Genomic DNA, 14214 nt, shown 5'->3' on the forward strand with positions numbered 1-14214 from the left:
CCTGTATTTTTTTTTCACACAAAAATATCATTGGCACAGAAGAATGTCTTCTATGGCATCTCGGAAGCAAAGAGTTAACATCCCTGCCCTGAAATTAAAACCTAAATATGCACTGAAGGATTTTACTGGTAAATCAGCTACAGCTGTGTTTACATCATCTTCTGTTCATATACTGTGCGTCATGTTTTATGTAAGCAAGAGTTAAAATTGCAGTTAAATGCTGCCTTTAGATTAACAATTGGTGCAATTTAAACAAGGGGGATGTGGTGCTTAAATTAATACATTTTGTATACCCGCTGAATTTTTATGTTAATAATTTCGTTTTAATTTACCATTGTATTTGTATTTATTTTTTATCATTATTGCTGTTTTGCAAGGACATTTGGCTCGTTTTAAGTCGCCTCTATTTTATTTTTTGGGCAGTCTCTGAGCAAGGTGCATTTTCTGTAATAGTCAGAATAAAAATGACCACTGTAGGTGTGTACCTGTAATTTCTTTCCCTCTGAAGCAGTGAGTTTTTATCTGAGATTTTCTACAGCAGATCTTTATCAAACTGGTTTAGGAGGGTAAGAAATTACTGTTGCACACCCCTGGTCATTTCTAACCCTGATACATTAGATAAATTCAGCCTTGTTCAGGCTTGCTCATAGACTGCCCAAAAGGTAAAATATGCAACAGACGTTTCCAGGATTGCAGAACGAGGTATAAATGATTAAGAACGTTTATAACTAGTTAATAAACACATTAGTAATCTTAAAATTCAGAAAGTATTCCTTTTCAATTTCCATAAAAAAAAAAAAAAATACAGTACTTTATAAATTGGGCTCATAGAAGGATAGGAAAGAATACCCTATTTAGTTGAATCAGAACATTTTAAAGCAATATATTCTGTTTTTCTTTAAGACTAGTCTTCCCTCCAGAGCCTTTTGCAAAGAAGGATGTGTTGATCGATAAATTAAAAAACTGCGCTGCAAACTGCATTTCTTCAGTAACAAGATGCTTATTGTGATACTCAGAAACCAATTATTCTAGTGTCAGGAAGCTATGCAACCAGACATTTGTACACAGCATGCTGTGTCCTAACCATAGAATTGAATGAAGGTATGTTCAAGAGACATGAATGCAGAAGGCAATGTTGTAATTAATGGTCAATAATGTAATTATACAGTGCAGGTGTGTGCTTTTGGTGAAAATGCCATTCATACAGTTAAGGAGGCTGTGTGGTCCAATGGTCAAACAAAAGGGCTTGTAACCAAGTCGTCCCCGGCTCAAATCCCGGCTCACTCATCGACTCACTGTGTGACTCTGAGCAAATCACTTGACCTCCTTTGTGCTCCATCTCTTGGGCGAGACGTTGTTGTAAGTGACTCTGCAGCTGATGCGCAGTTCACACACCCTAGTCTTACTGACAATTCCAGTATAAATGTTGGTTTAGTATGTGTTTGCTTTTGCTTAATTAACCACAACTGTTATTAATAATAATAATAATAATAATAATAATAATAATAATAATAATAATAATAATAATAATAATAATAATTTTGCGTGTATTACTTGAATATTAAAGATTAATTACATTACATCCATTTTATTTATTTATTTTTAAACCATCCCACTACTAAAACAATCAACACTAGATTGGGTCATATAAAGATACTGGAGCCAGTAACCGGGAATTGTAAATTGACATCAGTACTGGGGCACCCTTAAGTTTAGACTTGCTTTTCTTACTGTAGCTGCTGTAGGTAGCTGACCTGTTTGTAAATTAGACTAGTTTGTAGAGTGTTGAAACAGGGCAGTATTCTGTTTACCAGTTAATAAAGAAAGCTTATTGAGCACCTTTGCAATGCAGTGCTAAATATGTCAATATATTTCAACCTCATCATTGATTCTCATTACTCCTAATAGCTTTTCCAGTACACTGAACTCCTTGTACTCTTGGGCATGTAAGAAATAGAAGAGACAGGTGATGTATTGAAGGATGTGTGAGGAAATGGCCTTTGCTGTGGCAAAGGTTACATTTCTTGACAACCAAAAACTATTGCTGTATCTTGTCAAAAAAGGTGTAGAAAAGCATCAGTGCTCAACTAGGCTGGCATTTGTTTACTGCACTATTGGAAGAGCTTCTTAAAGGTGTGGATAAAAGACAATCTTGTTAATGATATATTCTATGCATGTCGACAGAACAGGGGAAGTGTTGATAACTTTGGCCTTCAGAACAGTTGGAGTCCATTGGAAGAACTGGGGATTTACATAGTTGTTGGATTATCTCGACAAACACTGAAATGCCTCCTCTGGGGAATTTTTCCAATATATTGCGTGAACCAGCAGGAAAATGAAAATAAATTATGTTTTTAATCTCTGAAACAGTAAGTTTTATGTGTTTTTTTTTTTTAATAAATCGCTTTGCAAAGTGTGCTGACTTCTTAAGGGCAAATTACATTTTTTCAATAATTAGCAACTAACTTCGTTGCTTCATTCCTCGTTCCACTCAAGGGCTTATAAGCACAGCAGTATTCCCAGCTCAGAAAGCATCTCCATATCGTTTCTTTGAGCTTATTTATTATTGTCACCCATCTAATAGCCTCCACAAGAGCTGTGGGAGAGAGTGTATATCTCTAGTCCCAGTGTGACTTTCACCCCCCTCTTTTTTACTTTGAACAGAGTGCCTGTGTTCCTGAGAGCCCATTCTTTTGACATTTACTGCATAAGGTTGATAGCATAGGGAATAAGGGGTTGCTGGCCCTGTTTAGTTCTGCTAAAATCAATCTGCATTTATTTCATGCTGCTCTATTAGTGCAGGTATTTTCTTTGATACCAGTGAAAATCTGGTTCCCTTCTGTATTGACCAAAATGTAAAGTACAAAGGCAACCAGCTCTTCAATTGCACAGTGCTGCAGCTCTCACCTCCAAATACAGCCTGCATATCAAGTAGATGTAGGTCTATATCCTGCTGTCTGCCATCTTATTTAAAAGGTTTGAATCTCCAGGCCCTCTAACCAGAGAATGTATTTGCCTACTACAGTATCAGGTTTTGTTTATCTTTTACTTATTTACGGTTCTCCTTTTGTGTTTGAGATTCAGTAATCGAACCCATTTTCTAAATATCTTATGCACTGTAGCTTTTAAACAATGTATTTGGCTTGGAGAGTTACTGTAAAGTGGTCTTTAAAGGGTACATAAGGACCTTTTTATTTTATTGTTACATATTCCCATGTGCTGCTACAACTATTTACGTAAGGTGTGTGTTTAATTATTATTATTTTTTTTTTTTTTTCCATTTTGACCACTTTTTAAAATGTTTATAAATTGCATTCCCTGCCTCAAGATAGCTTCCCATGTACCCACATGGACCACACGGAATCCCATTATCCTTCTGCTTACTGGTAAATCCATCTAAGTTACAAGTCAGCAGGAGGATGATGGGAAATGTAGTTCTGAGAGGTCCATGCAGGTACATGGGAAGCCATCTTGAGGCAGGGAATGCAATTTAAGTTTAAAAATGGCCCAAATGAGAAAAAAAAATACAAATAAAACAGTACTACTACATGGGAACATGTAACACAATAAAATTAAAAGGTCCTTATGTACCCTTTAACATTCTTTACTTAACCTTCCTCTATCAAAGTACATTATTGTCAGTCGTATGCTGTCATATAGCTTCTTTTACTTTGGTTAATAGGTAGTACTCTTGCCCTTTTTAACTGTCCATTCATTTTAAACACATAATCCTTCTACTTGCTCATCTAATCATTTTACAGGCTCACAATGGATGAAGTGGTTGTCTTGGTTGTACAAAGGCACATGCAAAAGTGATTATCTACCAAATCAATAACTCTCTTCTTTATGAATTTACCGTGGCGACAAAACACAAAACTGTCAACTTGCCCTGCGAGTCAGAAGGGTTGGGAATGGACTTTAGCTTTTAGGTAAACTAAGAAGTAAAATGCTATTTCTGGCGGCATATGTCAGACGTAGGAACATCTGCCACAATTTAAGATTTAGCCCTTGAAGCAAAAAGGATATTAAATTCAGTAGTGGTTTTTAGTTTTAATTTTAAATAGGTTCCAGATTTTATGTTGTTCTCCTCCTCCTAATTATATGTGTATTCTCCCTCACTTTGTACAAACTTTTTTTTTTTTTTTACTGCTTAATTAAACTGAGTTGATGACTTTGTGTTTTACAGTCAATCTTTATTTGATATGGGGGGGATGCATTGCTAAACAGGAATGAGAAACCAGGAAATAATTGTTGCGTGCAAAGTTTATTCATTAGTGACTTGCTTTGATTGGAAAGAAATACCTTGATTAGCATACTGGCCTATTCCAGCACATATCTGGCACATTGCTAATTAGTTGAAAGTATTCAGCCAATTCACTTTCACTGGATCATGAGTATGGTTAGGAGATTTTTTAATCCATTTCTGAAATGTAAGTTGTTTCTTTTTTTGGAAATTAGATTTGAAACAATCTTATAAATTTACACAGTGATGCATTAATCTTTTTTTATAGTAAATTCTAAGCTTATAAATGCCCTGGTTGTGAATTTATTTTGTTAATTAATGCATTTACAGGTCCACATATAAACTCAAGCAAAAGCGATTAGGAAAAAGCCCTTATTCTCTACCTCTTTTATAAATGTATGTGCTGTAATGAAATAATATTTGGGTTGTATGCCCAATTAATTTACATATTGTCCTCCTATGTATCTGTCTAGATTAAAGGCAAAGTAAAAATGTAATATTGTAAGGGACTCATTTTGGAGCCCTCACTTCAAATAGAGAAATAGTCGTGTGTATTTGGTATTTACAGCAATATTTTATTATCTTTAGATACTCGGATACTGAAAGTTCTGTGACTGTACAATCAACACCACATTCATTCTTTCAAACAGCCCCTTGGTCAGTGTTGTTGAGATTTAATGCTATGTCGTGTTGCCTGCACATGTTTGTCCTGCAGCCTTACCAAGACACTTCTCGCTCCATTCTTGAAAGTTGTATCAATACGTAAAATGTAGAAGAAAGATCTCAGTATACAGGCTCTAATTGTACAGGGAGCATGTTCCTATAACGTACAAGATGTCTCTTTAATTTGCAGCTTTAAAAATAATCCAGTGAAGTCTGCAGTAACACCCCTAATGAGTTTCTTGTTCTAATGGTCACAAGGACTTGTTTCATTAGCATGTGCAGAATATATTAAGTAGTTTTATTTGAGACACTATTTCTTAAAACCTTTTATGCTTCCTAAGGCATGATTAAGGGAAACTCACTAGTTTGATGAAGAATGCAGTACATCTTCGCTATAACGAACCTGTTTGGGTCCAAGCCTTTTGTTCGTTATATCGAGGGATTCATTATTGCGAAAGGACAATCAAAATGAACAATAAGCTATTGGAGTAAGTTAATGAGACGAGATTGTGAATACAAGTAGAATTACACATACCTGTTCGTCACATGTATGCAGTATTCTGCCTTTGCTCGATCCTGTTCGTTAAAGAATTAAAACAGATCCCGAATTGAAGCTGAACATTTATTCAAAATCAATCTCACACAAATCGTTTCAAAGTGCACCAAATCATAATCCAACATGCAGGAATCCCAAATTTTTATTCTAAATCATCCCGACAAGAAAAATTTGACATGAAAAGTTCATCAGATTCTCAAGTTTTTTTTTGCCGCATCATTGCTGAACAAGCTAAAAGTGTTTTTTTTTTTTTTTTTTTTTTTTTTTTTTACAACCTATATTCACGACAAAGATATGCCTGCGTTACTCCTTTTTCCATCAATAAAGTTTACAGCTTTGTTGCAACATAAAATGATTTTCTTTTTGGATGTATAGTTACACAGCAGCGCTTTTTATTAAGACAAAAGAGATGACTTCACTGCGGCGGTGGCACCATGTACGTACAGACTGGGATGTTCACAGTGTGTGTTCATATGATCGTAAACAAAAAAAAAAGCGTTAATTGGGGTTCAGGGGCCAGTTTTGTTACAATGAAGGCCATTCTAGCGAGGGTGTACTGTATTTTAACACCATTACTGTATTGCTACTTCCAAATTCTGCATACTGGTTACTGTAGCAATCACCTCTGTATTCTACCCTTGCCCATTACCTTTCACTGGTGATGACATCTACAGTATTTGAAGATCTTTTTTTAAAGCCCTGTAAAGCAATTCCTTGTTCTATTGAAATGCTGGGTAAATTATAGATTAACGGATTATATACTTGTTCATACAAGAACAAAGGTTGATGATGCTTGATTTATAAGCAAAAGAAAAAGAAAAAAGTTCATTGCAAAGTTTTTAGAAGAATGATATGTCCTTTTTGGGGCCTTTCCAAAATGCAAGGGATTAAAGGTTAAATCATTTCACTTGCATGAACATTCCATTAGGTCTTGTCGATTGCAATGTGATCATGTGCAGAAAGCCATTTGTTATAAGGATAGGGCCTTGAGCGCTTCCTGTTACTGGGAGATTTTATCCTGAAACCCTTTGCTTGTTCTACATCACTTTGTCTCACCGATTTCAATACATTACTTTTTTCTGATTTAGCCTCTTGACATCACCCACTCTAGATTTCAGCAGACAGGGTTTGAAGGAGCTGCTATAATGGAATAACAGTGGTTTATCCGAGAAGTTATTACCAGAATAATAATGCTACGGGCTTTGCAGTCATTTTATTATATTTTATTGTTTTGGGACTTTACATACAAGATGTTTCAGATTGAAACAAGCATGACATAGGTAAAAACCCATGTAGACCTTTGTGTCCTTTTAAAACGGTGTTCAGATACAGCAAGATCCAGCATGTTTCAATACACAAGCTCATTTATATGCATTTGGATCACTTGTGTACCATATTCTGTGCTCCGTCAGCGTTCTTTTTTCATCAGGGCTTTTAAATGAAGGACAGTTCCCACTCCTGGAAAGTAATCTGTTAAATTGTTAATGCAGCAAATGAGAGCTATCTATTGAAATAGTACTAGTTCAACTATATTTCTGGGATTAGTTCTACCAATTAAAGGCTGTCATTAAGGTTAACCTTAAATCAGAGTTAAATCAGAGATTGCAGTCAGGTAATAATCAACCCTTTTGCCCTTCTTGAATCCTTTCCAGTGCCATCTTTGTAAGTGCTGTAAGTGTCCACAAGTACAGCCTCACAACCTAGAACTCTTCTTTTTAATGACAGTTTGTTTAAAACCTTAAGCTTTACAGGTAAGTAATATTTAGATAATTGATCCAATATCTGTGCATGGATTTTGCATTATTTTTGTGCACATCCTTTGTTAATCATCACTCAATGTTTTATTGACTAAGTAAATTATCTAATTATCTAATTTTAATCTAATTTAATCTAATGTGTTTTTGTTTTGTTTTTTTTAATTCTCATCAGGGATTCATTTTCCTAGTTGATGCTCGCACTTACGTTTTTTTGGTATGGTCTTTTTTGGTTATGGGGACACAATTTTTAGGTCACTGTGAATTGGTTTGTGCGAATGGTGGCTACTACTTTACTAAAATAAACTTTGCATTGAAATTTGTAAAGTCCACATTTATCTGTGAAAGGTACTAACCTGCTAACTGGATGGAAATAAGAGATATGGTTGGTTTTGTGCGTCTAAAATAATCATTGTTTGGACATTAGGTTCTGACCACTGTAGGTAACCATACAATGTTTGTGTGTCAACAGTGTTTTCTTTTCCAGTAATGCTAAACAGATACCTCTCTCTGCTAGCCTTGCAAAATAATGTATTGTCATGGGTATTAGTAGGATGGAGACAGGTAACATTTGAGGCATATTTGCAAGATCAGCTTTGATTTCTGTCTAGTGCAAGTGACTTGTCTTGTTTCCTGTACATTCCATTCCACAAACTGGGCAGGAAGGCGATGCAACCAAACTCTGTTTTGATCAATCACAGTGGGACTCAAATGTATTAGTATTTTTTTTTTAAATATGTATTTAGAGATCTACTAGTTAGAGACCTTTGTTAGCACAAATAGAATAATTTTAGGGTATTTGGAAACCTCCGTGCCTGTCGCACATTTTTACATATACACAGAGAAGCGATTTTTCGATTTAAGTAAAACTTGGTTTCGACATTCTTCAGCACAGGTTTTTGAGGGCATCAGAGTCTGGCAGTAAAAACAAATGAACATACAGCTTTTCCACTCTAAAGCAGCAAATGACAATAGTTGTATGGAGCTTGACTTGAAGACACTATCAAGCTATTCAGTATTAGATAATATTTACTCGCACTAAGATTTTCATATTGGAATATAATAAGTCCTAATGGAGATACAAATTAGGTATTTAGTTAATCTTCTTCTTCTTTGAGCCATGGTTTTACACAGATACTTGCAAACACAGGGGCTTGTCATTTGCACACTGATTTATGTATAGAGGCAGACTTACACTCCGTTTATCTGACAGTACGGAGACCATTTCATACCAGAAATGGGAGGAAGGTAATGCAGACCAATAGTTTTGTCCTAAAATTGTCCTGTTGACTTGGCTGTAGAAAGTTATTACAATTAATTAATGTCAGCAAATCAGCATGAGGGTTTCTGGTGTTCCTTGTATTTTAAAAGATAGTAGTGTTTATATAAAAATAAAAAAAATCATGTGCTTGTTATATGGCAGAATCCATCAAACCCTGCTGTCGAACATAGTAGCAGAAAGCCCAGGGTGGGAGAGGAGATACTGGAGGAGTGATCACCTTCACAACAGCTGCTGGTTCTTGGGTGAGGTTATCACAGTAATAGCATGGAATTTTAAAGTTCTGTCTCTTTTCTCTATTATACATAAATGTTTGATTTTAAAGCATATAGTTTTAAAGGGGTTGTTTAAGAGCTGTTTTCTTTCTGTGGTGCAGCCCTTACAGTAAGTAAATAAGCTGTTGTCCCTGCGTCACTTGTCTGACAAAGCTTTTTAAAGAGTATGGAGGAGATGATCAGAATAAAGTCAATGCGAGTGAAAACGCAGAGAGTGGTAGAAGACTGAGAACACTGCAAAAAGTGGAAATATTAGAAATAACAAGGAAAGGTTTTCAACTAGGAGGTGAGAATTGAAGTTACAAGTTGTATTCGACAGCCAATATTGTTTCATCCACATCTATCTTCTGTTTGCCATGTCTTTCTGGAATTATGTCCTGCTTTGTAAATTGACCTGGAACGTGTTTTAAGGCCCAACATTAATTTAACTGGTGTGTCTGCTTTAATAAAAAGCACTTAACTGAAACTGAAGTCCCAGCTGAAGGAAATTACATTCCCTATCTTCTATCTATTTTTGGGATTTAAGGTGCACTGATTATTCTTCGTGACTGCTATGTTTAAAAATAATGAAGCATGTGCCTTTGTCATAGGTCAGAAAAGCTGCTGTAGTGGACTTCTTCACATTTATTTATTTTATTTTTTTTTGCAATAAATTTATTTTGTGATACCTGTAAAATGTTACTGACTAGTTTCTTGATGTTCTGTCTTTTACAGCGAGGTAGCTAGGCAGCCCCTACCCCCTCCCTGTCGGAGTGTCTATAATAGGATTCAAACCATAACAGCCATAACCACAAGCTGATTTGTGCTGTATGTGCCGTCTCCCCACCCTAGATTGTTTAACATCAGTCCACATTTGAGATCTAATGTTCTTGGCTCAGTATTTTTATGGTTATTAATATCCTTTATCTCTGCTTTAGTGCATACTTTATTGAGAGTGGAGGAGAAGCATAATGTAGGTGTAGAATATAATTGACCCTTTTCTTGGTGCCAGTTCCGTGCCTGCCCGAACAGTAGTCAGACTCCCAAACAGGTTGCTTAGTGACCTTGCTGTCAGTGATGCATGCTGGTAGTTTAAAATTTCAGGCACATCTCATAGATGAAGTTTATGACCTCAGGTACTGCCATCAGACTTGATGTTGAGGCTATAGGTATTAGTATTCGTTGTGTCCACTCCAAACAATTAATTATTTATGATTTGCTTAAAGCCAATGCTCCTCTCTGCAAAAGCTGGGGAAAATGTACTGATAAATGATGGAATGAGAAAGTTGTTAATAACTACCTTGTGCAGATATGCAGAAATGTAATCCCTGCGTGTCTTTGGAGAGGGAGCAAACCAAAATTAGGAATATTGTCCCACCAAATAAAAAAAAATCCTGACCTTTTTAACAATTACCCTGCAATTCATGGAAATCACCAGATGTCACAGGAAAACTCTGATTATTTTCAAAAGTTAATAAGATTTTTAATGCATCTGTCTTGTGTGTATCAACCTTACCCTGGTGTGGATGCAGTTAGCTGGAAGGGGGTCTGTCTGTGCCAAAGAACAAAACAACATTCTCAATTGCAGTTAGATTTATTTTTACAGGATAAGAACCCTTGAGACTGGAGATGTCATATTCAACAGGATCCTGGTAATATAGCAGCAGCAACAACAATTGGCTGTGCTGATTCCAACATTTATTAAGCTTTGGCGTCTAACAGAATCTCACCTTTTAATTCCACTTCAGTGAGAACCACGGCAGGAAAATAAATGAGAAATTGACAGCTGATATATTCTGTCTGAGCATCTGCTCCTGGATTTCTGTTTCCCTGTTGAACAGTATTCTCCTCCTCCATCTTTGAGGGTTGAAATGTTACTGAGATGTGAATAATTTTAAGCATGAAGGATTAGGGTGGAGCATAAGTATCGCTCTGAACAATTGCCTAAACCTTCAGAGATATATTGCCTCTAAGAGAAGCATGCTTATGCATACATCAAAAAACATTTAGCATCTGTTCCATGTTTTGAAATCTGTTTTACAATTATCCATTATTGCAGCAACATTTTTTTTTTTTGTGTGTGTATCTGGTTTTAAATATTCTGATAATCAAAATCCCATTTACCAATATATATTTCATAAACTGCATTTTGTACTGGGGGGGAAGACTTTAATGGAGTTAAGAGATTGGATTTCAGGAAGGTGAAAGAATCTGTTGGAATGATCAGACTCAGGTGTGTTATTCCTTTGATGTGGCATATATTTGCTATTGATAATGTTGTAACTCAGTTTGGTTCCATAGACTTTACCATTTTATGTATTTGATTTTGCTCTAGGATATCTGTGTTGGTCCATATTTTTTATAATGGCTTTAAAGTATCAACTAAATATATAAAATGCTTGTTCAAGGCTAAAAAAGTTAATTGTACATGTTAAGGTCCAAACCTAGAATATTTAAATATGAATTAAAAAAAAAAAAAAATGCCATCATACTACATTTAAAAGAAAAAAAAGAAAAGAAAGAAAAACAGCAGTTGTACATTGAAACAATAAAACTAAATTATATATGTATGTTTTATATGTATGGTGTGATTGTGATAATATATTCATACTCTTAAAGGGTTTAAGGCACAGTTGTGCCTTGGAACACCTTGGCGTGTTAATTGTATCCCCTGCTGTGACTTTTTTTTTTTTCTTCTTCAGTTGTCATTTTTCTAGACTTGGGACATATTTAAAAGACAAATCTTTTTTGTGCAAAGTAGGAACCCAGGCTAGAGAAAAAATCAATATATAACCTCACTAGTGCAACAAATGGGCAATTCGCCCCCATTGAGCATGAAGCATCATTCATTTTGCCCTGACACTCATTTACAGAGTGTTGTGCATGCATGTTATTTTCATGAAGGTGATTTATAGTTGTTAGTGCTATACTAATGAGGCTGCCTTCTCTGTTGGTTCCCTATAAGGAGAGCCACAGATTGAAATACAGTGAGATGAATAGAGCATCCTTTATCAAGTAGGGTAAGCTGTCTGATTTAAATCGTAATGCACTGCTCGGTTTTGGCAATTTAGTGACTTGGTATTTCCCAGATTGCAATGCTGCATTCTGTTTCAGCTCCAGTGAGTATATTTTCCTTGTTGTATTTGAACCAACTAGTAATGAGATTTAAGAATGGGGTTATGATTTTCACCTCCACCACCTATAAATGATCATCATAACTATCCTCTAATTTTCCCAATGCCCAGCTCTCGACTGTATCCTCAGTCAGGGATGTCCACCTTTTGAACTCCCATTAGCACAGTGGCCCACCATATAATTTCATAGAAAAGCATTAAATTCATTCAGGAAGGCATTGAGAGCTTTAAACCTTTAGGTGTGAGTGGTAGTGATGAGAGCCTGACTTCCAGTACTGTTGCTGGACCAAACATTTATATAGAAGTACTTAAAAATAATTCCATGACAGGTCTTTATCAATGTCTTATTTGGTGTTGGGCTGCCCTGCTTGAGAAATGATGATCACGGTGACCAATTTATAAAAATGAAATTACTTTCATATTTTTAAATTCTGATAATAAAAAGCAGAGTTTTCTTGGGAACCAGACACATGCCAGCTTGCTTGCTGCGTCACTGAGTGCTATAGACCACGAGAGGCTGGTTTATTTTGAATCCTTCTGAAAATACCATCCGATATACCATCTTTTATGTTTGCCACAGATCTGTGAAACTGTTACATAAAGAGTATAAGTACTTAAGAATATTAGGCAAATAAGTTGTGCTATAAAAAATCCCAGATGTCCCATCCTAATTTTTACCTTCATTGGTTTTGTAGAGTCTTCATTCTCAACACATAGCTGAAGCAGACGATAGAATGGTATAGTGCAGTGGTACTCAACTCTGGCCTTCGAGATACATTCCAGTCCTGGTCTTAATTCCAATCAGGTTTTTTGCCACTTAGCAGTTTCAGTTCACTACATTAGAACCTGCTTGGAGTAAAAGCGTGGATCTCGAGGACCAGAGTTGAGTACTACTGGCATAGTGGCTCATTTCTTGGTACTCTCTTTTTTGTTTTGTCGGAGGAACAAACATCTGCCTGAACATCCCTGTACCCCACTTCCCTTGTTTAAATTGTCAGTCAGTCTGGTGTGTGACATCCAGTTAGTTTGAAATATGCTTTCAGCGTCAAATCTGTTGAGTACAAGAGTGCATCTTTATGGTAATCAAAGCTTCGACACATACTGCATTTACACAGTGGTGGCAGATGTTGGAACTGATGCTGTCAACATGCTGCTGACAAATGTGTAAGCCAGAAAAATGCAGGTACAGTCATCAATTTGTCAACCTTTAAATTATCACCAAGGGTAAATGAAACATGAGCAGGTTATACAGACTGCTGAATGGCATCATTTAATGTATCCAGTAGCCTTCTATATTAAGCATAATAAAATATGTATGAAGTTGTATGCATGGAAATGATCTCTTAAATTCCCATAGATGTCCCTTCTAAAATACAATTGTATTACTGTAACTGCCCTTGGGCACTCCTGTCTGTAAATGTACATAGTGCTTAAGAGTTCAGGAAAGCTGTACGTTTGCTTGGCTTACTTTTAAGGTAGTATGTTGCATTTTACATCTCCTACAGTGTATCAGTTCTCCTTAATATCTTTGGTGTCAAAACTGGCTGGAAAGTTAATAAAGAAAGAAGTTGGTTGGTTAATGACAGGAAAGAAAGTGTTGAAGGGGAGAATGTTTGGAGAGTGACAGTTTGCTTAAATGTGCTTCTTTCAAAACTGCACACTTAACTAACAAATGGGAATGCATGAGGGGTTTGATTTACTGGAATTGTATTTCATTAGTTATACCACTTCAAATGTTACTTAGACTAACACTCACGTGTTTTTGAATAAGGACCTTTATTGTCAAAGTGTTTCTATTGACATAGGCAATGTGTTCCTCATGTTTTGAATGGAGCATGTGCTGGGCTGCCAGGATACCTCTGGCCGCCTTGCAATTTTGACATTTATTCAAATGTATAGAAAAGTCTATGAAGTGTTCTGGGTTTGTTTTGTTAATGTTTTTAAATGCTGCTTACAGAAGTCACAAGAGAAAGAAGTTGTTGATTAAGCAAGTCTCAGGAGGATATGCCTGACATTGCTTGCATCACATTTCACTTGCAGATCCACAAACAGAATACATTCCACCCATGCACTGCTGCCTTCAATTATGTTTTATTTATTAAAAAGGTTAGATGGTATTTTCCTGATAAAGTACACAGTGTATAACAGGCCTCTCCTTTGTACTGTGGTTTATGCTCATGTAGAATCTCTGAACCGTCCAGGCATAATATAATCCCAGATATGTGTAATAAAGTATTTGTCAGTTTAGTGACTTTCTTTTCTTGTTGCTAAGCAGCCTCTAGAATGATGTAGGAGGTATACTTAAACTTTACTGCCAGCTGTCATCTGTTT

General features: G+C 36.0%; 1 protein-coding gene across 14 annotated transcripts in view; it reads left to right on the top strand.

The window, feature by feature from the left end:
- LOC121295452 (ecto-NOX disulfide-thiol exchanger 2-like) overlaps positions 1 to 14214 on the top strand; it is a 114826-nt gene that overhangs the window by 12246 nt on the left and 88366 nt on the right. Inside the window, exon 2 of one of the 14 annotated variants that reach the window (XM_041220076.1) lies at positions 8640 to 8740. The exons of the other annotated variants lie outside the window; for them this stretch is intronic. The gene's annotated coding sequence lies outside the window, so the exon portion shown is untranslated. The remainder of the gene's footprint in view (positions 1 to 8639; positions 8741 to 14214) is intronic. 14 annotated transcript variants of the gene reach the window in all.

The sequence above is a fragment of the Polyodon spathula genome, chromosome 20, assembly GCF_017654505.1.
Source record: "Polyodon spathula isolate WHYD16114869_AA chromosome 20, ASM1765450v1, whole genome shotgun sequence".
Lineage (NCBI taxonomy): Eukaryota > Metazoa > Chordata > Actinopteri > Acipenseriformes > Polyodontidae > Polyodon > Polyodon spathula.